Raw genomic sequence first — 25,407 nt, 5'->3', positions numbered from 1 at the left:
TCCCTTTCATAAAACTGTATTGACTCTGCCTAATCATATTATGATTTTCTAACTGCCCTGTTACTATGTCCTCAATAATAGATTCTAGCATTTTCTCTACTACCAATGTCAGGCTAACTAGCCTATAGTTACCTGTTTCCTTTCTCGCTCCTTTCTTGAATTTGTTTCCTTCCAATCCACGGGGACCATTCTGGAATCTAGGGAATTCTAGAAGATCACAACCAATGCATCCACTATCTCTGCAGCCAACTCTTTTAAAACCCGAGGATGTAGGCCATCAGGTCCAGGGAATTTATCAGCTTTTAGTCCCATTAATTTCTCCGCTACTTTTTCTTTACCGATCTTTAAATACTTTTAAGTTCCTCACTCTTGGTTCCCCCACTATTGTGCTTTCTACTGAGAAGACAGGTACAAAATATTTGTTTAATGTCTCTGTCATTTCCTTATTCCCCATTATAATTTCTCCTGTCTCTGCTTCTAAGAGACCCATGTGATCATCAACAACAGGAACTTGTGCTTATATAGCACCTTGAATGTACAAAAAGATCCCAAGGTGCTTCACAGGGATGCATCAAAAACACCTATCAGTCAGAACCTATATAGCTTGATATTAAACTCTAATGATGATATGGCATCTGGTTATTGGTAGTGATGGGGAGGGAGGATGCAAACTACCTCTTAACTTCAGATTATAATGCACAAATTTTGATAATTATGTAATAGTTTTGATATTTAGTGGTGATTGATGTTTTAACCATAATCAAAAGAATAATCAAAATATATCCTCTCCATCACCAAGACTGCCTACTTCCACCTCTGTGACATTACCATCTCCGCCCCTGCCTCAGCTCATATGTTGCTTAAACTTTCATTCATGCCTTTGTTACCTCTTGACTTGACTATTCCAATGCTCTCCTGGCCGACCTCCCACCTTTCACCCTCCATAAATTTGAGTTCATCTAAAACTCTGCTGCCTGTATCCTAACTCGCACCAAGTCCTGTTCACCATCAGCCCTTGGCTCCTGGTCCAGCATGCCTCGATTTTAAAATTCTCACCCTTGTTTTCAAATCCCTCCATAGCCTCGCCACTCCCTGTTTCTGTGACCTCCTCTAGCCCTACATCCCTCCGAGGTCTCTGCGTGCCTCCAATTCTGGCCTCTTGTGCATTCCCGATTTTAATCATTCCACCATTGGCGGCCATGCCTTCAGCTGCCTAGGCCCTAAGCTCTGGAATTCCCTCCCTAAACCTCTCCACCTTTCTATCTCTCTCTCTCCTTTAAGATGCTCCTTGAAACCTACCTCTTACCTGTCCTAATATCTCCTTATGTGGCTCGGTGTCAAATTTTGTTTGATAATGGTCCTGTGAAATGCCTTGGGATGTTTTACACGTTAAAGGCACTATATAAATGAAAGATGTTGTTATATTAAAAAAATTGTGCACTCGTGCATCTGACAGTGCTTAACAAGGTCTTGAAATAAGCTCTTTGGAAATAAGCTCTTAGTCTAAATGCTGAAATGTGTGAAAATGGTAAAATATTTCCCTCACTCTTCACTAGGAACAGCATTTTTTGGACTTTTTTGGACAGTTAAATGTTCAGGGTTGGTACTTTGAATTTAAATGAGTATTTCACTGAGTGCAGTGGGATCAGAGAGAGCAACTTGAGAATTTGGTAAGTGTGGGAGTTTAAGGGTTAATCTCTTTTAAAATCTAGTAATAATTGCTATTAGCTTTTAAGTAAGATCAACTGTTTAAGTTAAATTTTAAACTTTAAATTTTTAAGTTTGTCAAGCTTAAGCAGAGTCAAACAAGCAAGCTCTCCTACTGGAGATCTGCTGTAGTTAGTTAATTAGTTAGCTGGATTAAACTGGATCCAGTAGCAGAGCAGTGCTGACTCATCTGAGTCAGAAACAGTAGAAATACAGGGGCCCTGTGAGTGCAACTGGCACTGAGTGCAGCGGGCACAGAGTGACCAACTTGAGAGTTTGGTAAGTGTGGGAGTTTGGGGAAGGAGGTGTTCTTTTGCTTTGCTTTGCTTTGCCTTGCTTTTCCTAACTTTTTCTGCAAAGCAACAGCGGACTTGAGCAGCAGCAGACCGAGAGTGGGGATAACTTGGAGCACAGCAGGAGGCAGGAGCGGACCTATGGAGCGCAGGAATCGGCATTGAAACGCAAATAAAGGTCGAGGCTCGAGGGCCTACACTCACTCGAAGTGCAGCAGGAGGCGGGAGCGGACCCAGCAGTCACAGGAGAGCAGGTAGGTGATTGGCTGGTAGGTGTTCCAGCAGCTTTTTTTCCCCCTCTGAGTTAGGGAATTGGGTGAAATTAAAGAAAAAGCTGGGAGCGTAAAAAGAAAACTTAAACTAGTTTATTAACTAGAGTAATAAAACTATAATTAACCGGTTTTAAGGCTTGATTTGCTTTAGTTTAGTTAATAATCTAAACACAGAGGTATGGCAGGGCAGCTCAGACCTGTGGAATGTGCATCCTGTGCCATGTTGGAACTCCAGGATGCCTCCTATGTCCTGGACAACCACATGTGCAGGAAGTGTCGTCAGCTGGAGTAGCTCGAGCTCCGGGTTTTGGATCTTGTGCGGCAGCTGGCATCACTACAGTGCATCCGTGAGGCTGAGAGTTTAGTGGATAGTACGTTTCTGCAGGTGGTCACCCCGCAGCTTAAGAGAGTGCAGCAGAGAGGGACTGGGCGACTGCCAGACAGACAAGGAGGACTAGGCAGGTAGTTCAGGAGTCCCCTGAGGGCATCTCACTATTTAACCAGCATTCAGTTCTGAATACTGGTGGGGGAGAGGGTTCCCCTGGGGAGTGCAGCCAGAGCCAAGACCAGAGCACCATGGGTGGCTCAGCTGTACAGGGGGGAAGGAGACAGGTCGGGAGAGCAATAGTGGTATGAGATTCCATAGTTAGGGGAGCAGACAGGCGTTTCTGCGGCCAGGATAGTCTGGTGCCAGGGTCATGGATGTCACTGAGTGGCTGCAGAACGTTCTGGGGGGGGAGGGTGAACAGCCAGAGGTCGTGGTCCATATCGGCACCAACGATATAGGTAGAAAGAGGGATGAGGTCCTGCAGGCAGAGTTTAAGGAGTTAAGAAAAAGATTAATAAGCAGGACCTCAAAGGTAGTAATCTCCAGATTACTCCCAGTGCTATGCATTAGTGAGTGTAGAAATAGGAGGATAGAACAGGTGAATGCGTGGCTGCAAAGATGGTGCAAGGGGGAGGGCATTGGGACCAGTTCTGGGGGAGGTGGGACCTGTACAAGCTGGACAGGTTGCACCTCAACAGGGCCGGGACCAATATCCTTGCGGGGAGGTTTGCTAGTGCTACCGGGGAGGCTTGGCAGGCGGATAGGAACCTGAGTGCGGATTCAGATGGGATAAAGTCAGAACTGGAAATGGAAGGCAGAAAATTAGTGAGTGAGTCTGGAAGGCAGAGGGAACAAAGGTTAGAAAATAAATAGAAGAGTCTGGCAGTGTTGGAGAACCGTCATCACACGGACTGCAGCGGTTCAAGAAGGCGGCTCACCACCATCTTCTCAAGGGCAATTAGGGATGGGCAATAAATGCCGGCCTCGCCAGCGACGCCCACATCCCATGAACGAATATATAAAAAAAGTCCTTAGATGTATTTACCTCAATGGAAGGAGTATAGGAAATAAGACGGATGAGCTGAGGGCACAGATAGACACGTGGCAGTATGATATCTTAATTATTACAGGAACGAGGCTTAAAGAGGAGCAGGACTGGCAGCTCAATGTCCCTAGTTACAGGGTTTTCAGACGAGATAGAGAGGGGGATAAAAAAGGAGGGGGGGGGCTGGCAATTATAGTTGTGAGGAAGGATGATATTGTAGAAGGAGCATCAAATGAGGCCTTATGGGTTGAGCTAAAGAACAAAAAAGGGGCAGTCACACTACTGGGAGTGTATCATAGACCCCCAACAGTCAGAGGGAGATAGAGGAGCAAATATGTAGGCAAATTTCTGATAAGTGCAAAAACAATAGGGCAGTAATAGTAGGGGATTTCAACTACCCTAATATTAACTGGGATACAAACAGTGTGAATGATATAGAGGGTGCAGAATCCTTAAATTGCATCCAGGAGAATTTTTTTAGCCAGTATATAGCAAGCCCAACGAGCGGGGGGGCGGCAGTTCTGGATTTAGTTCTAGGAAATGAAGAGGGGCAGGTGGAAGAAGTAGCAGTGGGAGAGCATTTTGGTGGTAGTGATCATAATACAGTTAGTTTTAGTATAGTTATGGAAAAGGACAAAGACAGAGCAGGAGTCAAAGTTTTCAATTGGGGAAAGGCCAATTTTACTGAGAAGTAAACTGGAAACAGCTACTTGAAGGTAAATCAGTGTCAGAGCAGTGGGAGACAGTCAAAGGGGTGATTCAAGGGGTTCAGGATAAACATGTTCCCACAAAGGAAAAGGGAGGGGTTGCCAAATCTAGAGCCCCATGGATGTCAAAAAGCATTCAGGGTAAGATAAGGCAGAAAAAGAAAGCCTATGATAGACACCAGGAACTCAATATTATGGAAAGCTTAGAGGAGTATACAAAGTGCAGGGGTGAAGTTAAAAAGGAAATTAGGAAAGCAAAGAGAGGGCATGAAAAAATATTAGCAGGTAAGATCAATGATAACCCAAAGATGTTTTATAAATACATAAAGAGCAAGAGGATAACTAAGGAAAGAGTAGGGCCTATTAGAGACCAAAAAGGTAAACTATGTGTGGAGGTGGAAGATGTGGGTATGATTCTTAATGAATACTTTGCATCTGACTTCACAAAGGAGAGGGATGATGCAGGGATTGAAGTTAAGGAGGAGGAGTGTGAAATATTGGATGGGATAAATGTAGTGAGAGAGGAAGTATTAAGGGGATTAGCATCTTTGAAAGTAGATAAATCACCAGGGCCGGATGAAATGTATCCCAGGCTGTTAAAAGAAGCCGGGAGGAAATAGCGAAGGCTTTAACAATCATTTTCCAAACTTCACTGGATACAGGCGTAGTGCCGGAGGATTGGTGGACTGCTAATGTTGTACCGTTGTTTAAAAGGGAGCGAAGGATAAACCAAGTAATTACAGGCCAGTCAGTCTCACCTCGACGGTGAGCAAATTATTGGAATCAATTCTGAGGGACAGGATAAACTGTCACTTAGAAAGGCACGGACTAATCAAGGACAGTCAGCACGGATTTGTAAAGGGGAGGTCGCGTCTGACTAACTTGATTGAATTTTTCGAGGAGGTGACAAGAATGATCGATGAGGGTAGTGCAATTGATGTAGTCTATATGGATTTTAACAAGGCTTTTGACAAGGTCCCACATGGCAGACTGGTCAAAAATGTAATGGCCCATGGTATCCAAGGGAATGTGGCAAATTGGATTCAAAATTGGCTCAGTGGCAGGAAGCAAAGGGTAATGGTCAACAGGTGTTTTTGCGATTGGAAGGCTGTTTCCAGTGGGGTGCTGCAGGGCTCGGTACTAGATCCCTTGCTTTTTGTGGTATATATTAATGATTTGGACTTAAACGTAGGGGGCATGATTAAGAAATTTGCAGTTGACACAAAGATAGGCCGTGTGGTTGATAGTGAGGAGGAAAGCTGTAGACTGCAGGAAGATATCAATGGACTGGTCAGGTGGGCAGAAAATTAGCAAATGGAGTTCAATCCGGAGAAGTGTGAGGTAATGCATTTGGGGAGAGCAAACAAGGCAAGGGAATACACAATAAATGGGAGGATACTGAGAGGTGTGGAGGAAATGAGGGACCTTGGAGTGCATGTCCACACATCCCTGAAGGTAGCAGGGTAGGTAGATAAGGTGGTTAAGAAGGCATATGGAATGCTGTCCTTTATTAGCCGAGGCATAGAATATAAAAGCAGAGATGTTATACTGGAACTGTATAAAACACTAGTTAGGCCACAGGTTGAGTACTGCGCACAGTTCTGGTCACCACATTACAGGATGTAATTGCACTAGAGAGGGTGCAGAGGAGATTTACGAGGATGTTGCCAGGACTGGAGAATTTTAGCTATGATGACAGATTGGACAGGCTGAGGTTGTTTTCCTTGGAAGAGAGCTGGCTGAGGGGTGATTTGATTGAGGTGTACAAAATGATGAGGGGCCTAGATAGAGTGGATTGGAAGGGCCTACTTCCCTTAACGGAGGGGTCAATAACCAGGGGTATAGATTTAAAGTGATTGGTAGAAGGATTAGAGCGGAAATGAGGAAAAGTTTATCACCCAGAGGGTGGTGGGGGTTTGGAACTCACTGCCTGAGAGGGTGGTAGAGGCAGAAACCCTTAACCCATTAAAAAAAAATACCTGGATGTGCACCTGAAGAGCCGTGACCTGCAGGGCTACGGACCAAATGCGGGAAAGTGGGTTTAGGCCGGGTGACTCGTTTCTCAGCTGGCGTGGACACGATGGGCCGAATGGCCTCCTTCTGTGCCTTAAATTTTCTATGATTCTGAATATCACACAATTGCTTCTAATGTGGGGGATTGGTCAAATTTCTAATTTGAAAGGGCAAACATGGTGGTGAGATTCTGCACTGGCAGAATAACTAATACAGTACTGTCGTTTACTTCCATTACTTCCTAATTTATTGCTTCTCTTCTTCAACAAAAGGGCAAAAATAATCCTATTTTGTTTCCCATGTAGGCCTATCATTGTAATTTGTAGGCTAATTTCACAGGATGAATTATTATGCTTCTGCATGTAGATAAAGAAATAGTATATTTAGTTTTTTTTCTATTTAATATTAGCTCAAAATTATTGACTGGGATTCCTGATTAGAATAAAGGGCTGTACATGTTGGAAGCTTGTGGGAATGATTTTTTTGATATATGGTAGAAAACATTTTCAATAAAGATATTCATCAATATCGGTTTTACGTATGTTGTAATTTACCTCTATTATGTTTTTTAACCTCATTGTGCATAAATAGTTTTTTTTAGCACAAATGGGTTTTCTGCTCATCAGAACAGGTATTATGCCTACATGCTGTATACTGCATCATGTGTAACAACATTTACTTCCACAATATTGACCAAGCTTATTTGCTTGTAGCAATAACATGACCTGAAAAGTGGGTAAGGCAATTGGTTAGACACTGGCCTTTCACCTCTAAGACCCGGGTTCAAATCTGCCCCAGACTGATGGGATGAAAGTCTTCTGTGTCTGCTGGCTGTAAGTGTCTTAGGTGCCAGCGTTGACTCAGTGATAGCACTCTCGCCTCTAAGTCATGAAGGTTGTGGGTTCAAGCCCTACTCCAGAGACATGTGTGCATAATCTAGCCTGACATTCCATTGCACTACTGAGGGAGTGCTACACTGTCAGTGGTGCTGTCTTTTGGATGAGACTTTAATCTGAGGCCCTGTCGGCCCTCTCAGGTTGATGTAAAAGGTCCCATGACACTATTTGAAGAAGAGCAGAGGAGTTCTCATGGTGTCCTGGCCAACAATTATCCCATAACCAACACCTAAAACAGATGACCTGGTCATTTATTTCATTGCTGTTTGTGGGAATTTGTTGTGTGCAAATTGGCTGCTATGATTCCTACACTACAACAGTGACTACAGTGTACAAGCACTTCATTGGCTGGAAAGTGCACATCCTGAGGTTGTGAAAGGCACTATATAAATGCATGTCTGCCTGTCTATGGATTCTAATTTGGCACCGACTTACAATCTCACTCAGGGATGCCACAGCATTTCTGTTGTGGGAAATGGAAAGAAAATGTCATACTGACTGATTCAGCAGGGGAACCTTTTTCTGAGGTTGGAGTAGAGTAAAGAGAGCTTGACTCTGTTTAGCACCCGTTTTTTAGGCGCTACGCAGCCAACTAAAACTCAAATGGGGTCCAAGATGCCCGCGCACACTTCCAATAGGAAGTGCACAGGACGCCATCTTGGTAAAGGTGTATGTGTGTGCGCATAACAAGCACCAGCAGCATGCAGAGTAGGGAGATGATGCGAATCAGTGTGCAAAGCTGATTTGAAGCCACCGCTGGCATTTTGCAACTCCACACTCCAGCCAACACCCTGTCTTAGTCTTGCACAACTGAACATGACATTAAACGGCATAAAGGACTCCCCACCAGCACTATTTAAAGGGATTGTGAAATACTTACAGGTTAGTTGCTGGATTATTTCTTCTGGCTGCTGGTGCAATTGTTCGCATTTTTGGAGGTTTCCTATACTTGGCTAAAGTTTAAGTAAGTACAGGAAGTGGTCTGGCTGGTCTTGCAGTACTTTTTGTGTCAATTAAAATATTGTGCTAAAAAATGTCGCTTCCGGACATGGATGGCCTGGTGGGGCTTCCTCTGGGAGAATAAAGAGAGGCCTTGCAGAGCAGGACAAGCTGCTAGAAGAGGGAAGAGGAGGAGGAACAGGGCACTCAGCAGGAGGCTATATCCATGGAGGGTCTTCAGGGATCAATTCTCTTACCTCAACTCCAGCGACGACCAGTGCATCAGACGTCTTTGGTTCACAAAAGAGGTCGTGACTGAAATCTGTCAACTGCTTCAGCCACAATTGCAGCCTCAAAGCAGAGCAAGGTCAGCATTGCCAGTGGCTGTCAAGATGACCATGGCTCTTAATTTTTATGCCTCTGGCTCCTTTCAGGCTGCTGCTGGAGATATAAGCAACATCTGCACTGCAGTATAAGGGAGATCACTGAGGCCCTCTATACAATGAGAAACATATTCATCTCTCGACAGAGACAAGCAGGAGGAGCGAGTACAAGGCTTTGCATGGATTGCAACTTCAGCAATGACCAGTGCATGAGATATCTTTGGTTCACAAAAGAGGCCGTGACTCAAATCTGTCAACTGCATCCCCATGGTGCAGGATGCCATTGACTGCATGCACATTGCCTTGTGTGCTCCTCATCTGAACTCTGACATATTCTTAAAAAGAAAGGGATTCCACTCCCTCAATGTGCAGCTGATATGTGACCACAGGCAATGAATCATCCAGGTGAATGCCCGCTATCCTGGCAGCAGTCATGATTCTTTCATTCTGTGGCAGTCCTCTTCCACCTGTATTTGAACCAGCATGGCAACTAAAAGGCTGGCTACTGGGTGACAAGGGTTATCCCCTCATGACATGGCTCATGACTCCAGTCAGGAACCCATGTACACATGCAACGCAGGCCTACAATGAGAGCCATGCTGCCACAAGGAACATTATAGAGCACACCATTGATGTCCTCAAGCAATTTGTCTGCTGCCTGGACTCCTCTGGAGTAGCCCTGCAGTACTCAGTTGAGTGGGTATCTAGATTTGTTGTAGTATGCTGCATGCTGCACAACCTGGCCGTTATGAGGGAACAGGCCTTGCCACCGTCTATCAGTTGAGAAGCTCAGGAGCATGAGGTGGAGGGAGAGGAAGAAGAGGAAGAGGAAGAGGAAGAGGGAGGCTACAATGTGATCCTTTCAACGTGATCAGATTATTCAAGAGCTATGCCAGTAACCTCAACTACACTTCCTCATTCACCAACAGTCCCACATTCCTTACCTTTCCTCTACCACTGACCATCACATTGTCTCCTTTCTGACAACACATATTGGTTCCTTCCTCAGCTCACCGCAGAAATAAGAAGCACCACCAAATGCAAATTCAAATCCAAATTTATCAATTCTCTCATTAAATAATGCATACAAAATGAAACTATTCACCCTTGAGCATTCCCTTAGTGCCTGTCGTTCGTGTGCCTTTACCTTTCCTAGTGCTCCTATGAGGTGCATCACCAATGACTGGAGCATGGGTGGTGGAAGGCTGCTGACCTTCAAATAAGGAGACTGCAGATGGTCTTGGAGGATGACCTCGAGCAGTTCTGGGCGGCAGCTTCAGACTGTACTGCCTCGGCCCGGGCTGCAGCAGTCTAGACTGGCTGGCTGACAGACAACAGCAAGGGCACTGGTAGAGTGACAGGGGTGGGAGTAGGAATGCTGTCATCCTGAGAGAGGATGGCAGGTTCCTGTTCCATGGAGCCACTGCCACTCTCCCGGGGCAGTACCTCAGGAATCCTGGTGATCTGTTAGATAACAGGTTGCTGGAAGCTCCTTTCAACAGTGGTACCCAGAGCCACGATAACAGCAGTCTGAGCTTCCAATGCAGCAGTAAGACCTTTGATGGAAGCTGTTTGTGCTACATTGGAAAGGATGGGCTCCAAGCTCTGCGCAAAGCCCTGTGCCACATTGGAGCTAGACTCCTCCATGCTCCTTGACATTGTGTGCAGGCTTTCTGGCAGGCTTTCCAGTGCACAAAGCATTTGGTTGTGTATGCCCATCAGCCTTCTTCTGTACCCTGGCCCATTGAAGTCCTCATCTGACTCCTCTGCAGCAGAACTAGCGCGCGGCCTCGCCCTCCGTCGAGCTGAGACCAGTGGTATCTTTTCCCTTGTCTTGGCTCCTGGGCACTTGTGCTCGGTGTCTCATCACATGCAGATCCCTCCTGTATCCTGGCCTCTAGAGTACACACAATGTCAGTTTCTGAGCTGGTAGATGTGAATGTAAGATCATGTCTCTTCATCATTGCTGTCTTCTTTCTCTTCCTCCTCTGACTGGGCAGGTTCCAATCCATGGGTATCTGAAATGACAAAGGGACAAGGGTTGGGTTGTGGTGGGGGTTAGGAAAAAGTAAGAAATGCGTGCTCATACCATCTGCAGCTTGGGAGTCAGAAAATATTGTGCTATGAGGGAGAAGTGGGAAGAGAGAAGGAGGTTAGGTATACAGAGACCCTCATCATCCAGCACCACCAGTGGCCATGGCCTCAGTGATGGCCCTTCCCATGATGGCCAGCACTGTCTCCTCCATGGGGATTAAAATGTGCAGGTTCGCTTGTCCTCCTCCAGTTTTTTGTTGCTGCCTCCTGTTATGCACCACCTTCTGCAAGAAAGAGGGAAGTATGTCAATGCAAGATGTTTGGGTGATGTGGCTGTCAGAGTTGAATAGCTGCCAGTGTGTGTGAGCTGTGAGTTGTGGGTGTGAGTCTTGCAACAGTATGTGTGTGAGGGTGAGGTAAACCATATGAATTGAAGGGTTGAGTACCAATTGATAGAGACTGTTGGTAGGTGGGTGATGGGGGGTGTAGTGAATTGAACAGTGGATGAGGCTAGTGGTGCAGTTGTTACAATATGCCATTTGAAGATTGAACTCACCCACCTTGACAACTCGTGTCAGATCATTGAACTTCTTCTTGCACTGCATCCATGTTCTTGACCTCTGCCACTACTTCCATGGAGAAGGAGCATGTGGAGTCCGCCTGTACACTTGAGGCCATCCATGACTGGTAGGCACCACGAGGACTGGAGCATTTTGTGGACACCAGGAATAAACCCTAACCCTTTGTTTTGTTCAAAGTTATTAAAGAAAAAGAATAAAAAATATCCGACCCACCAATGAGCTGAGAAATAAGAGACTAACAATAGAATCAGAAAAAAAGTGTAAGGGGGAGGAGACATAAGACGGGGAGGGAAAAACAGACAAACATAGAGAGGATGTATTGGTGAAATGGCAGAAAGAAGAATGAACCTGCGTTTTTATAGCGTCTTTCAGCGTCTCAGGACATGCCAAAGCACTTTACAGCCAATTACTTACCTTTGAAATATAGTCACTGCTGTAATGTAGGGAAATGCGGCAGCCAAATTGCACACAGCAAGGTCCTACAAACAGCAATGAGATAATGATCAGATAATCTGTATCTTATTCATGTTGATTGAGGATCAAATGTTGGCCAGGCCACTGGGAGAACTCCCCCGCTCTTCTTCAAACTGGGAAGATTGGGTTTGTTTTCCTTGGAGCAGAGGAGGCTGAGGGGGGACATGATTGAGGTGTACAAAATTATGAGGGGCACAGATAGGATGGATACTAAGGAGCTTTTTCCCTTCGTTGAGGGTTCTGTAACAAGGGGGCATAGATTCAAGGTAAAAGGCGGGAGGTTTAGAGGGGATTTGAGAAAGAACTTTTTCACCCAGAGGGTGGTTGGAGTCTGGAACTCACTGCCTGAAAGGGTTGTGGAGGCAGGAACCCTCACAACATTCAAGAAGCATTTGGATGAGCACTTGAAATGCCATAGCATACAAGGCTACGGACCAAATGCTGGAATATGGGATTAGAGTAGACAGGGCTGATGGCCGGCGCGGACACGATGGGCCGAAGGGCCTCTATCCGTGCTGTATGACTCTATGACTCTATGACTCTAAATAGTGCCATGGAATTGTTTACATCCACTTGAGAGGGCAGACAGGACTTCAATTTAACATCTCATCTGAAAGACAGCACCTCCGACAGTGCAGCATTCCTGCAGAACAGCACTGAAGTGTCAGCCGCGATTATGTGCTCAAGTCTCTGAAGTGGGGCTTGAACCCATGACCTTCTGATGCAAAAGAAGCACCACTGAGCCAAGGGAAATGAAATTAGATGACGTTACAGACCGGAGACCGGAGAACGGGAATATAAAGAGCAGCGACCCGAGGCCCGAGACCTGAGCGGCGGCGGACCTGGGCGGAACCAGAGGCGAGAGACCGGAGAGCGGGAATATAAAGAGCAGCGACCCGAGGCCCGAGACCTGAGCGGCGGCGGACCTGGGCGGAACCAGAGGCGAGAGACCGGAGAGCGGGGATATAAAGAGCAGCGACCCGAGGCTTGCTCTGAGACCAGCGGCAGAGTTCGGGGTGACGTCACCAGTCAGAAAGTGACGCAGCACAGGGGAGGCAGCTGATTGGTGAGTAGGTTCAGGTGAGTATTTCTACGATTTTACTGTGAGTAGAGTAATAAGAAAGGGAAGGTCTGCAGGTTTTATAGCAGATAGTGTTTTTTTTAGTGAACCTAGGTCCCTAGTATAGATAACATTTTCCAATTTCAACATAATTTAAAAGGGGTAACGAAGGTAAGGCAAGTCATGGCAGCAGACCTCGCACCCGTGATATGCCCCTCCTGCAAGATGTGGGAAGTCATGGACACTACCAGTGTCCCTGCCGACCACGTGTGCAGGAAGTGTGTCCACCTGCAGCTACTGACCGATCGTATCTCGGAGCTGGAGCTGTGGGTGGACTCACTGTGGAGCATCCGCGATGCAGAGAAACTCGTGGATAGCACATTTAGCGAGTTGGTCACACCGCAGGTAAAGGGAGTACAGGCAGGAAGTGAATGGGTGACCACCAGGCAGAGTAAGAGGTGCAGGCAGGTAGTGCAGGGGTCCCCTGTGGCCATCCCCCTCTCAAACAGGTATACCGTTTTAGATACTGTTGGGGGAGATGGCTAACCAGGGGAAGGTGACAGCGGCCAGGTTCATGGCACCGCGGCTGGCTCTGCTGCACAGGAGGGCAGGAAAAAGAGTGGCCGAGCTATAATGATAGGGGACTCGATTGTAAGGGGAATAGACAGGCGTTTCTGCGGATGCAACCGAGACTCCAGGATGGTATGTTGCCTCCCTGGTGCAAGGGTCAGGGATGTCTCGGAGCGGCTGCAGGGCATTCTGGAGGGGGAGGGTGAACAGCCAGTTGTCGTGGTGCAAATAGGTACCAACGATATAGGTAAAAAACGGGATGAGGTCCTACAAGCTGAATTTAGGGAGTTAGGAGTTAAACTAAAAAGTAGGACCTCAAAGGTAGTAATCTCAGGATTGCTACCAGTGCCACGGGCTAGTCAGAGTAGGAATGACAGGATAGCTAGGATGAATACGTGGCTTGAGAGATGGTGCCAGAGGGAGGGATTCAAATTCCTGGGACATTGGAACCGGTTCTGGGGGAGGTGGAACCAGTACAAATTGGACGGTCTGCATCTGGGCAGGACTGGAACCAATGTCCTAGGGGGAGTGTTTGCTAGTGCTGTTGGGGAGGGTTTAAACTAAAGTGGCAGGGGGATGGGAACTGATGCAGGAAGTCAGTGGGAAGTAAAGTGGTGACAGAAACAAAAGGCAGTAAGGGAGAGTGTACAAAACATGACCGGACAGATGGTCTGAGAAAGACCAAGGGAAGTCCAGATTAAACTGTATTTATTTCAATGCAAGAAGTCTGATGGGCAAGGCAGATGAACTCAGGGCATGGATGGGTACATGGGACTGGGATGTTATAGCTATTACTGAAACATGGCTAAGTGAGGGGCAGGACTGGCAGCTCAATGTTCCAGGGTACAGATGCTATAGGAAAGATAGAGCAGGAGGTAAGAGAGGAGGGGGAGTTGCGTTCTTGATTAGGGAGAACATCACGGCAGTAGTGAGAGAGGATATATCCAAGGGTTCGCCCACTGAGTCTATATGGGTAGAACTGAAAAATAAGAAGGGAGAGATCACTTTGATAGGATTGTACTACAGACCCCCAAATAGTCAACGGGAAATTGAGGAGCAAATATGTAAGGAGATTACAGACAGCTGCAAGAAAAATAGGGTGGTAATAGTAGGGGACTTTAACTTTCCCAACATTGACTGGGACAGCCATAGCATTAGGGGCTTGGATGGAGAGAAATTTGTTGAGTGTATTCAGGAGGAATTTCTCATTCAGTATGTGGATGGCCCGACTAGAGAGGGGGCAAAACTTGACCTCCTCTTGGGAAATAAGGAAGGGCAGGTGACAGAAGTGTTAGTGAGGGATCACTTTGGGACCAGTGATCATAATTCCATTAGTTTTAAGATAGCGATGGAGAATGATAGGTCTGGCCCAAAAGTTAAAATTCTAAATTGGGGAAAGGCCAATTTTGATGGTATTAGACAGGAACTTTCAGAAGTTGATTGAGAGAGTCTGTTGGCAGGCAAAGGGACGTCTGGTAAGTGGGAGGCCATCAAAAGTGTGTTAACCAGGGTTCAGGGTAAGCACATTCCTTATAAAGTGAAGGGCAAGGCTGGTAGAAGTAGGGAACCTTGGATGACTCGGGAGATTGAGGCTCTAGTCAGAAAGAAGAAGGAGGCATATGACATGCATAGGCAGCTGGGATCAAGTGGATCCCTTGAAGAGTATAGAGATTGCCGGAGTAGAGTTAAAAGAGAAATCAGGAGGGCAAAAAGGGGACATGAGATTGCTTTGGCAGATAAGGCAAAGGTGAATCCAAAGAGCTTCTACAAATACATAAAGGGCAAAAGAGTAACTAGGGAGAGAGTAGGGCCTCTTAAGGATCAACAAGGTCATCTATGTGCGGAACCACAAGAGATGGGTGAGATCCTAAATGAATATTTCGCATCGGTATTTACGGTTGAGAAAGGCATGGATGTTAGGGAACTTGGGGAAATAAATAGTGATGTCTTGAGGAGTGTACATATTACAGAGAGGGAAGTGCTGGAAGTCTTAACGCGCATCAAGGTAGATAAATCTCCGGGACCTGATGAAATGTATCCCAGGACGTTATGGGAGGTTAGGGAGGTCCCCTAGCAGAGATATTTGAATCATCCACCGCTACAGGTGAGGTGCCTGAAGATTGGAGGGTAGCAAATGTTGTGCCTTTGTTTAAGAAGGGAGGCAGGGAAAAGCCTGGGAACTACAGACCGGTGAGCCTGACATCTGTAGTGGGTAAGTTGTTAGAGGGTATTCTGAGAGACAGGATCCACAGGCATTTGGAGAGGCAGGGACTGATTAGGAACAGTCAGCACGGTTTTGTGAGAGGAAAATCATGTCTCACAAATATGATTGAGTTTTTTGAAGGGGTAACCAAGAAGATAGATGAGGGCTGTGCAGTAGACGTGGTCTACATGGACTTTAGCAAAGCCTTTGACAAGGTACCGCATGGTAGGTTGTTACATAAGGTTAAATCTCACGGGATCCAAGGTGAGGTAGCCAATTGGATACAAAATTGGATTGACGACAGAAGACAGAGGGTGGTTGTAGAGGGTTGTTTTTCAAATTGGAGGCCTGTGACCAGCGGTGTGCCTCAGGGATCGCTGTTATTTGTTATTTATATTAATGATTTGGATGAGAATTTAGGAGGCATGGTTAGTAAGTTTGCAGATGACACCAAGATTGGTGGCATTGTGGACAGTGAAGAAGGTTATCTAGGATTGCAACGGGATCTTGATAAATTAGGCCAGTGGGCCGATGAATGGCAGATGGAGTTTAATTTAGATAAATGTGAGGTGATGCATTTTGGTAGATCGAATCGGGCCAGGACCTACTCCGTTAATGGTAGGGCGTTGGGGAGAGTTATAGAACAAAGAGTTCTCGGAGTACAGGTTCATAGCTCCTTGAAAGTGGAGTCACAGGTGGATAGGGTGGTGAAGACGGCATTCAGCATGCTTGGTTTCATTGGTCAGAACATTGAATACAGGGGTTGGGATGTCTTGTTGAAGTTGTACAAGACATTAGTAAGGCCACACTTGGAATATTGTGTACAGTTCTGGTCACCCTATTATAGAAAGGATATTATTAAACTAGAAAGAGTGCAGAAAAGATTTACTAGGATGCTACCGGGACTTGATAGTTTGACTTATAGGGAGAGGTTGGATAGACTGAGACTTATTTCCCTGGAGAGTAGGAGGTTTAGGGGTGATCTTATAGAAGTCTATAAAATAATGAGGGGCATAGATAAGGTCGATAGTCAAAATCTTTTCCCAAAGGTGGGGGAGTCTATGACGAGGGGGCATAGATTTAAGTTGAGAGGGGAGAGATACAAAGGGGTCCAAAGGGGCAATTTTTTCACTCAAAGGGTGGTGAGTGTCTGGAACGAGCTGCCAGAGGCAGTAGTAGAGGCGGGTACAATTTTGTCTTTTAAAAAGCATTTGGACAGTTACATGGGTAAGATGGGTATAGAGGGATATGGGCCAAGTGCAGGCAACTGGGACTAGCTTAGTGGTATAAACTGGGCGACATGGACATGTTGGGCCGAAGGGCCTGTTTCCATGTTGTAAACTTCTATGATTCTATGATTCTATCTCAGTCAAATAATGGAAAGAAACAATAGAGAAAGTAAAGGCATTAAAGTAACAAAGAACATTTGAATAGTTATGGCAAGGGGAGGCCCGGGCAAGGTGAAGGTGAGAAAATGGGAGCGATGGATCAGGTTTGAACTTAAAACTGGTGGTGCTGGCAATCAGTGCACCAGCTCTGAAAAGAGAAAGAGGGTGCAGCCTCCACTCAACCCAGCACGGTGTTCTAACAAAGGGGCTGCCCCCAAAAGTTAGGCTGTCTCCCCTCTTACCCCAGGATTTTGCCACAAGAAAATTAACTATGGCCACCCTTGCAATTCTCTAAGGTCATACTGGCAACACACTCTGGGGCTAATTTTGACTTTGTGTGATAGTGTGAAACGTGTGATATTGATTTAGCCACCGGTTATACATCTCTCCTAAAATTGGAAGAGATGTATAACAGGCAACTGATCTGATATTGCCCGTTTTACACTATCACACAAAGTCAAAATGACCCCCTTTGAACCATTATACATATAACAAAACAGCAGCATAATGACAAAATACCATCCTTTCTGAAATACCATTTCAGTTGTATCTGTCAGACTGTTTTAATGGGCACTGAAGAAATCCGATTTTAAAAAACTTTGAAGTAAATTAGTAGATGTATCTGTACATTCCACTCAGAATGACCTTTAGCTTTGCTGTGACTTCTTGGTTAATTTTTAAATTGCTCTTTAAGTTTACTTTTGCTTTGCTCCATCTTGCTTTAGTTCTCCATTTTTCAAGAGTTGCTTTTCAAAAAATAAATGTTATTTTTGAGATACAATCGCTTATGCCGACTGGCATATTTACCGTGTAATTGTTTTGAACTCAACCATTCTGCTTGTGCAGATGTTTCTTCTTGTAGCAGATGGAAAATTAATATAATGATTTCAGGCAGCAAATTTATCATGTAGACTTATGGAGAATATTTTGACTTTAGCAATCTGTTCATCTCAGTAAATTGATTAAGACAGTAAAGAATGGAGCACTTTCCCATTTCAGAGCCGAGCTTTGGCATCAAACAATCTCTGGTCAGGTGCAGTATGAGTTAGACGAAGAACAAAGCTCCTTTCACAATTTGCCTAGCCTCAATTTCAGCAAGTACTCTTAGTGTACCAGTGTGAAAGCTTCCCTGCTTTTGGTCTCTGAGATAACCAATGTAGTGCCGAACCAGCAGCAGTTTTTTGCTGTTGTTGCACACCTGCTAGGAATTGGATTGCGGGTGGATTGACCCAAGCTCATTTGATATAGGCATTTTAAAGCCAGTAGGGACAGCAGAATTTCATCCCATTGGGCTGGGCTGAATTTGAGCTAGATTTCCTGAGATGAAAAGACAGTGAACTAATCCCACACACAGTATGGTGTGATTTTACCCAAGATGTTGGCAGAGATCAAAGTGGAAATTTGAGAGTAAAAGTTTAGTGCATTATATTCCAGGTTCTGGTCAGAAGAGCGTTTTATTCAATTTTTAAAAAAAAATTTTGAGGAAAAGTTCTGCATAAACTTTCTCTGCTGAATCAGTCACAATGACACAATGATTATATATAACAATGAACTACCATTTAAATTTTGATCCCTCTGATGACATATGCAGAAGTCCTCTGGCAGCAATGTGATGAAGATTGTGTGGAAGATGTCACAAACAATGCACAAACCAAAATTTTCAGGAAAGAAATTGGATGTACTTGCAAAGCAAGCAAAGAATCACCTCATTTCAATTCTTAAAGGCAGGCAGCGGAGGTAATTACCCGTTAGTGGAATCCTGTATTCCCCACAACAAGATCTTAGTATGGTTCCTGAAAACAGTTCAATGATATTAAAAGGGTAGCAAAGCAAAAGACAGCCGTCAACAGTTGAATTCAAAGTCAAACTTATTAGAGATCCATCGAACTAAAAAGGATTGACAATGGCAGAGTAGAAAATTCTAGAATTCTTGCTCACTGAAACATTGCACTTTGGGGTGACCTTGAGAAGAGATTTACCTCGAGAGCTCTGATAAATTTCTCAACATGGGATATATTTCTTTCTGTTTACGACCTTTAGCAAAAAAGCTGTTGATTGCTTGTTATGTTTTGGGATTTTTTTGACCCTTTTTTCCACAGAAAGAACTTGGAGAAGAGTTGCATTTAAGTGTTGGGTTATAAAACAGATTTAATTTGCACAGGTTCAAAGAGAAAGGCCACAAACTGCAGGCATTTGGAAGATGTTCATTAAAGCCAGACATTGATGCTCAGGAACAACAGGGGAGACATCATCTCATTTCAGGAGCTCCCACCAAACATTCAGATTATAGGGGCTTGGAATGTCCCTTTCTGTGGAGCTTTGCACGAAGCTAGTTTCAAAGGGAAGGGGCAAGGCAGCAGGTTTGATTGGCAGCTGTTTTGTTCAACCCTTGGAAAGGGGAAGGGGACAGGAACCAAGCCCACCTTCTTGTGGGGACAGAAAAGAGGTGAGCAAAGACCCACATGTTAGTAGTCAGGTTTTTAAGCAGAAAACAACAAAAGCTTTAGCCTGGCTCAAAAAGTTAGAAATGCAGGTGGACAGTTAGGTATCATTTTTATTTAAACCATGCAAGATGACCCATTGATGTGGAGGAGTGTAGCGTGTTCTTTAGTTTGTATTATGACACGAAGACTTGTATTGATTGAAGTAAATGAGCCCGATCATAACTGTATGTTCACTTGTTGTGAAATAAAGCAGCTTATCAATTTGTAACTGGCGTTGTCTTCACTGTTTTCTCGGTCGGCCTTCAAAAAGCGTGATGGAGTGTATATAACAACACGCTTCAAAAAACACAATTTCTAGTTCATCTGTCAAGGGGGATGAATTGTTATACTCCTGGGTTATGTTATTATATAAGTAGATATTGGGCAGTTTGAATCAATTCTGAGAACGTGAGGGATGTGGGATTTGTTCCTGAGAATGATTAATGCCACTGAACCTGAGAAGGTATCTGTGGCAGACCTGAATTTGTAACATTGCTTTCTCATGCTTAGCTTTTTTAAAGTGTCAGCCTTAGCACTCTTTCTTCTGAGTCAGAAGGTTGTGAGTTCTAAGACCCACTCCAGAGACTTGAACACATAACCTAGGCTGACCTTCCAGCGAGGTACTGACAGAGTGCTGCACCGTCAGAAGTGCTGTGTTTCAGATGAGATGTTAAAGCAAGGCTCCTTCAGCCGTCTCAGGTGGACATAAAAGATCCCTTACACTATTCAAAGAAGAGCAGGGGAGCTTTCCTAGTGTTCTAGCCAGCACTTATCCCTCAACCAACATCACTAAAACTAAATCTTTTGTTTCATTGATGCTTGTGGGACCTTGCTGTTTACAAATTGCTGCTGTGTTTCTCTATATTACAACAGTAACTACACTTCAAAAGTACTTCAAAAGCAAGATATTGCAGATGCTGGAAATCTGAAATATAAACAGAAAATGCTAGAATCACCCCTTAAAAACTGAAAATGGGGATATTGTCATTGACAATGGGGAAATGGCGGACATGTTGAACAATTACTTTGCGTCAGTGTTTACAGTCGAAAAAGAGGATAGCATGCTGGAAATCCCCAGAAAACTAATATTGAATCGAGGACAGGGACTCGATATAATTAACATAAGTAAAGCAACAGTAATGAAGAAAATAATAGCACTAAAGAGTGACAAATCCCCAGGACCAGATGGTTTCCATCCCACGGTTTTAAAGGAAGTAGGTGAGCACATTGCGGATGCCCTAGCTATAATCTTTCAAAGTTCTCTAGATTCAGGAACTGTCCCTCTAGATTGGAAAATTGCACATGTCACTCCGCTTTTTAAGAAAGGAGAGAGAGGGGAACCGGGGAATTATAAACCAGTTAGCCTAACATCTGTTGTGGGGAAAATGCTGGAGTCTATAATTAAGGATAGGGTGACTGAACACCTCGAGAATTTTCAGTTACTCAGAGAGAGCCAGCATGGATTTGTGAAAGGTAGGTCGTGCCTGACAAACCTGATTGAATTTTTTGAAGAGGTGACTAAAGTAGTGGACAGGGGAATGTCAATGGATGTTATTTATAAGAAGGCTAATGGAATGCTGGCCTTTATATCTAGAGGACTGGAGTACAAGGGGGCAGAAGATATGCTGCAGCTATACAAAACCCTGGTTAGGCCGCACCTGGAATACTGTGAGCAGTTCTGGGCACTGTACCTTCGGAAGGACATATTGGCCTTGGAGGGAGTGCAGCGTAGGTTTACTAGAATGATACCCGGACTTCAAAGGTTAAGTTACGAGGAGAGATTACACAAATTGGAGTTGTATTCTCTGGAGTTTAGAAGGTTAAGGGGTGATCTGATCGAAGTTTATAAGATATTAAGGGGAACAGATAGGGTGGATAGAGAGAAACTATTTCCACTGGTTGGGGATTTTAGGAGTAGGGGGCACAGTGTAAAAATTAGAGGCAGACCTTTCAGGAGCGAGATTAGAAAACATTTCTACACACAAAGGGTTGTAGAAGTTTGGAACTCTCTTCCGCAAACAGCAATTGATACTAGCTCAATTGCTAAGTTTAAATGTGAGATAGATAGCTTTTTGGCAACCAAAGGTATTAAGGGATATGGGCCAAAGGCAGGTATATGGAGTTAGATCACAGATCAGCCATGATTTTATCAAATGGCGGAGCAGGCACGAGGGGCTGAATGGCCTACTCCTGTTCCTATGTTCCTATGTACTCGGCATGTCAGGCAGCATCCATGGAGGAAGAAACAGAGTTAATGGGTTCCCCACGCGATCGTAAGTAAATTGAAGCCACTTACCTTGGCTTCTGGGTTTCGCGCTGGAAAGCTGCACAGCGGGCGGACTGCGCACCCGCATCATCGGCTGTCAGCTGGAGGAGCCCTATTTAAAGGGGCAGTCCTCCACTGACTGATGCTGCAAAAAGGAGCCAAAATTACAGCATGGAGCAGCCCAGGGGGGAGGCTGCTCCCAGGTTTAATGAAGCCTCACTCCAGGTCCTACTGGATGGGGTGAGGAGAAGGGGGAGGACAGAGACTTTCTCCCCGGTGGACGGGAGGAAGTGGCCTGCCTCTGCCACCATGAAGGCCTGGCTCGAGGTGGCAGAGGAGGTCACCAGCACCACCAACATATCACGCACCTGCATACAGTGCAGGAGGCGCTTCAATGACCTAAGTAGGTCAGCCACAGTGAGTACATTTACTCATTCCCCTACACTCCGTTTGCCACATCACCGCCCCCACCCCACATCTCCTTCTGCACTGCTAAAACTACTCTGTCACATCACCCCTCACACCCACTCAAACTCATCCTCATCTTACCTGCACTTACTCACCTTGCCAGTACTCATCCCACCACTACCACTCAACCCAATCCTCATACAATCTCATGGCTCTATCTCATACTCACCCTCTTGTGCATCTCTTTCACGGTCAGCTTCACCCCACCTGCCGCTACCTGTGCTGCAGCCACAGGGCATGCATCACATATGTGCAGTAGGCAGCGTAAGGCAAACGTGCCGTGAGCATGAAGGGGATGCACAAATGTGTTTGAGGGTTTGTTATGGTTTTTACTTATATTTGATTTCTGATCAACTCACATTACATATTATATTGTCACCACTACTGCCACATCTTGGCCATTCTTGACTGGCTTGTGCAATAATGCCCTTTCATGAGGTTCTCCATGAACACCCTTGATGCCACCCATTGGGTCACCCTACAGTGGGTGTATGTGTAGTTGCACGACTACTTTGTGCAGGTGCCTGTTGCGCAGCACTGTGTTGTGTAGCTCCACGTGGCAGAGGTGGACGGCATGCCTGGTGAGGCTGGTGATGTTGCTCGTCCTCCAATGGAGTGATGAATGCAGCAATGGACCGCCCCCCTCCATCCTGACGGTGTGAGTGTAAGGGGGTCCACAAAGTAGGTAAATGTGTTTGGACAGCAGAGTTTAGGGTATGATTTAATCATTTGGAGTGTGGAGACAATGATGTGGCAGGCAAAACTTTGTCTGAGGTGACAGAGTGCCCTGCTGCAATGAATGAGGGTTTACCCCGCACCTGTTAAATGGACCTTTGCAGCTGCCACTGGCTGCTGGCTGCAACATCTCTGTTTAAACAGGAATGTTTCCCCCAGCATGGGAAACACGCTCTGGGTCGTCCAAAATCCGAATCCTCTTAAAATCTCCAACTAATGAGGTCTGTAAACGATCTCAAGAACCCAGATAATGATCTTAAGTTGGATCCCGCCGGCTTTGATTGCCGGTGGGAGTCCCGCATGCGGGGGCTGCGCGCGCCGATTCACGTCATCGGGGAACCCGGAATTGGGCGGGTTGGAGCTGGGCTCTGGACCCGCTCCGGGAATCCCCAATTTTAGGAGCCCCCTCCCCGCCACGAACGCACCTGCTCGGCCATCCGAAAATTGACCCCAATGTTTCAGGTCAATGACCTTTCGTCAGAACTGGAAGAAGTTAAAGATTTAACAGTTTTTAAGCAAGTACAGAGCCAGGGAAAAGGGGAGGGGGAGGGGAGGGAAGGAAAGAACAAAAGGGAAGGTCTCTGATAGGGTGGAGGGCAGGAGTGATTAAATGACAAAAGGGATGAGGGTGCAAAGCAAGGAGGGCGGTGATGGGACAAGTAAGGAAACAAAAGATGGATCTGGAGGAGCTTTAAATGGCAACATTAAAAACATTACCAGCACCTGCTGTCCGAAAAAATGGGAGCAGTGGTTATGATCTGAAGTTATTGAAATCAATGTTGAGACTGGAACGTTGTAAAGTGCCTAATCAAAAGATGAGGGAAGTTATTGAAATCGATGTTGAGTCTGGAAGGTTGTAATGTGCCAAACTTAGCTAAAGTCTCTTATGAGGGACTTTATCGAATGCCCTCTGGAAGTCCAGATAAACAACATCCATCGACATTGCCCTGTCCACTACTTTAGTCACCTCTTCAAAAAATTCAATCAGGTTTGTCATGTATAACCTACCTTTACAAATCCAGTCTGATCTCTGATCCATACACATCTCTGATCAGCTGAAAATTTTCAAGGTGTTCAGTCACTCTATCCTTAATTATAGACTCTAGTAATTTCCCGACAACAGATGTTAAGCTAACTGGTCTATAATTCCCTGGTTTTCCTCTCCCACTTTTCTTAAATAGCTGAGTGACAGCAATTTTCTAATCTAAAGGAACGGTTCCTGAACTGAGAGAACTTTGGGAGATTATAATTCGGGCATCTGCAATGTTCTCACCTACTTCCTTTAAAAGCCTGGGATGGAAACCATCTGGTGCTGGGGATTTGTCACTCTTTAGTACCATTATTTTCTTCATTACTGTTAATTTGCATATGTTAATTATGGTGAGACCCCCATCCCTGATTCAAAATTAGTTTCCTTGGCATGCTATCCTCGTCCTCTACTGTAAATACTGGCACAAAATAATTATTTAACATGTCCGTCATTTCCTTATTTTAATTTACAATATCACCATTATCAGTTTTTAAGGGACCCGCATTGCTTTTGACCACCCTCTTTTTTCTAATATAATTGTAAAAAATGTTTGTGTTGATTTTTATACCCTTGCAAGTTTCTTTTCATGCTCCCTTTTTGTAGCTCTTACTATCTGTTTTGTCACCTTTTGCTGGTCTTTGAATCTCTCCCAGTGGCCAGGATCTGTGCTATTTTTAGCATTTTTGTATGCTTTTTCTTTAAGTTTTATGTTTTCCCTTACCTCTTTTGTCATCATGGCTTTTTTTTGGCAAGTAGAGCTCTTGCCCCTTAGGGGTATAAACTGGTTCTATATCACGTTAAATTCTTTTTTGAACACCTCCCACTGATGAATCAGTCCAGCATCAGGCGTACCTAAAAATGAGGTGCCAACCAGGTGAAGCTACAACACAGGACTACATGCATGCTAAACAGCGGAAGCAACATGCTATAGACAGAGCTAAGCGATTCCAAAACCAACGGATCAGATCAAAGCTCTGCAGTCCTGCCACATCCAGTCATGAATGGTGGTGGACAATTAAACAACTAACGGGAGGAGGAGCTCTGTAAACATCCCCATCCTCAATGATGGCGGAGTCCAGTATGTGAGTGCAAAAGACAAGGCTGAAGCATTTGCAACCATCTTCAGCCAGAAGTGCCGAGTGGATGATCCATCTCGGCCTCCTCCTGAAATCCCCACCATCACAGAAGCCAGTCTTCAGCCAATTCGATTCACTCCATGTGATATCAAGAAACAGCTGAGTGCACTGGATACAGCAAAGGCTATGGGCCCTGACAACATCCCGGCTGTAGTGCTGAAGACTTATGTTCCAGAACTAGGCGCACCTCTAGCCAAACTATTCCAGTACAGCTACAACACTGGCATCTACCTGACAATGTGGAAAATTGCCCAGGTATGTCCTGTCCACAAAAAGCAGGATAAATCCAATCTGACCAATTACCACCCCATCAGTCTACTCTCAATCATTAGCAAAGTGATGGAAAGTGTCTCCAACAAGAGAGAGTCTAACCATCTCCCCTTGACATTCAACGGC

The sequence above is a fragment of the Heptranchias perlo genome, chromosome 1 (assembly GCF_035084215.1).
Source record: "Heptranchias perlo isolate sHepPer1 chromosome 1, sHepPer1.hap1, whole genome shotgun sequence".
In the NCBI taxonomy this organism is placed as follows: Eukaryota; Metazoa; Chordata; class Chondrichthyes; order Hexanchiformes; family Hexanchidae; genus Heptranchias; species Heptranchias perlo.
Note: the sequence above shows the minus strand (reverse complement) of the source record.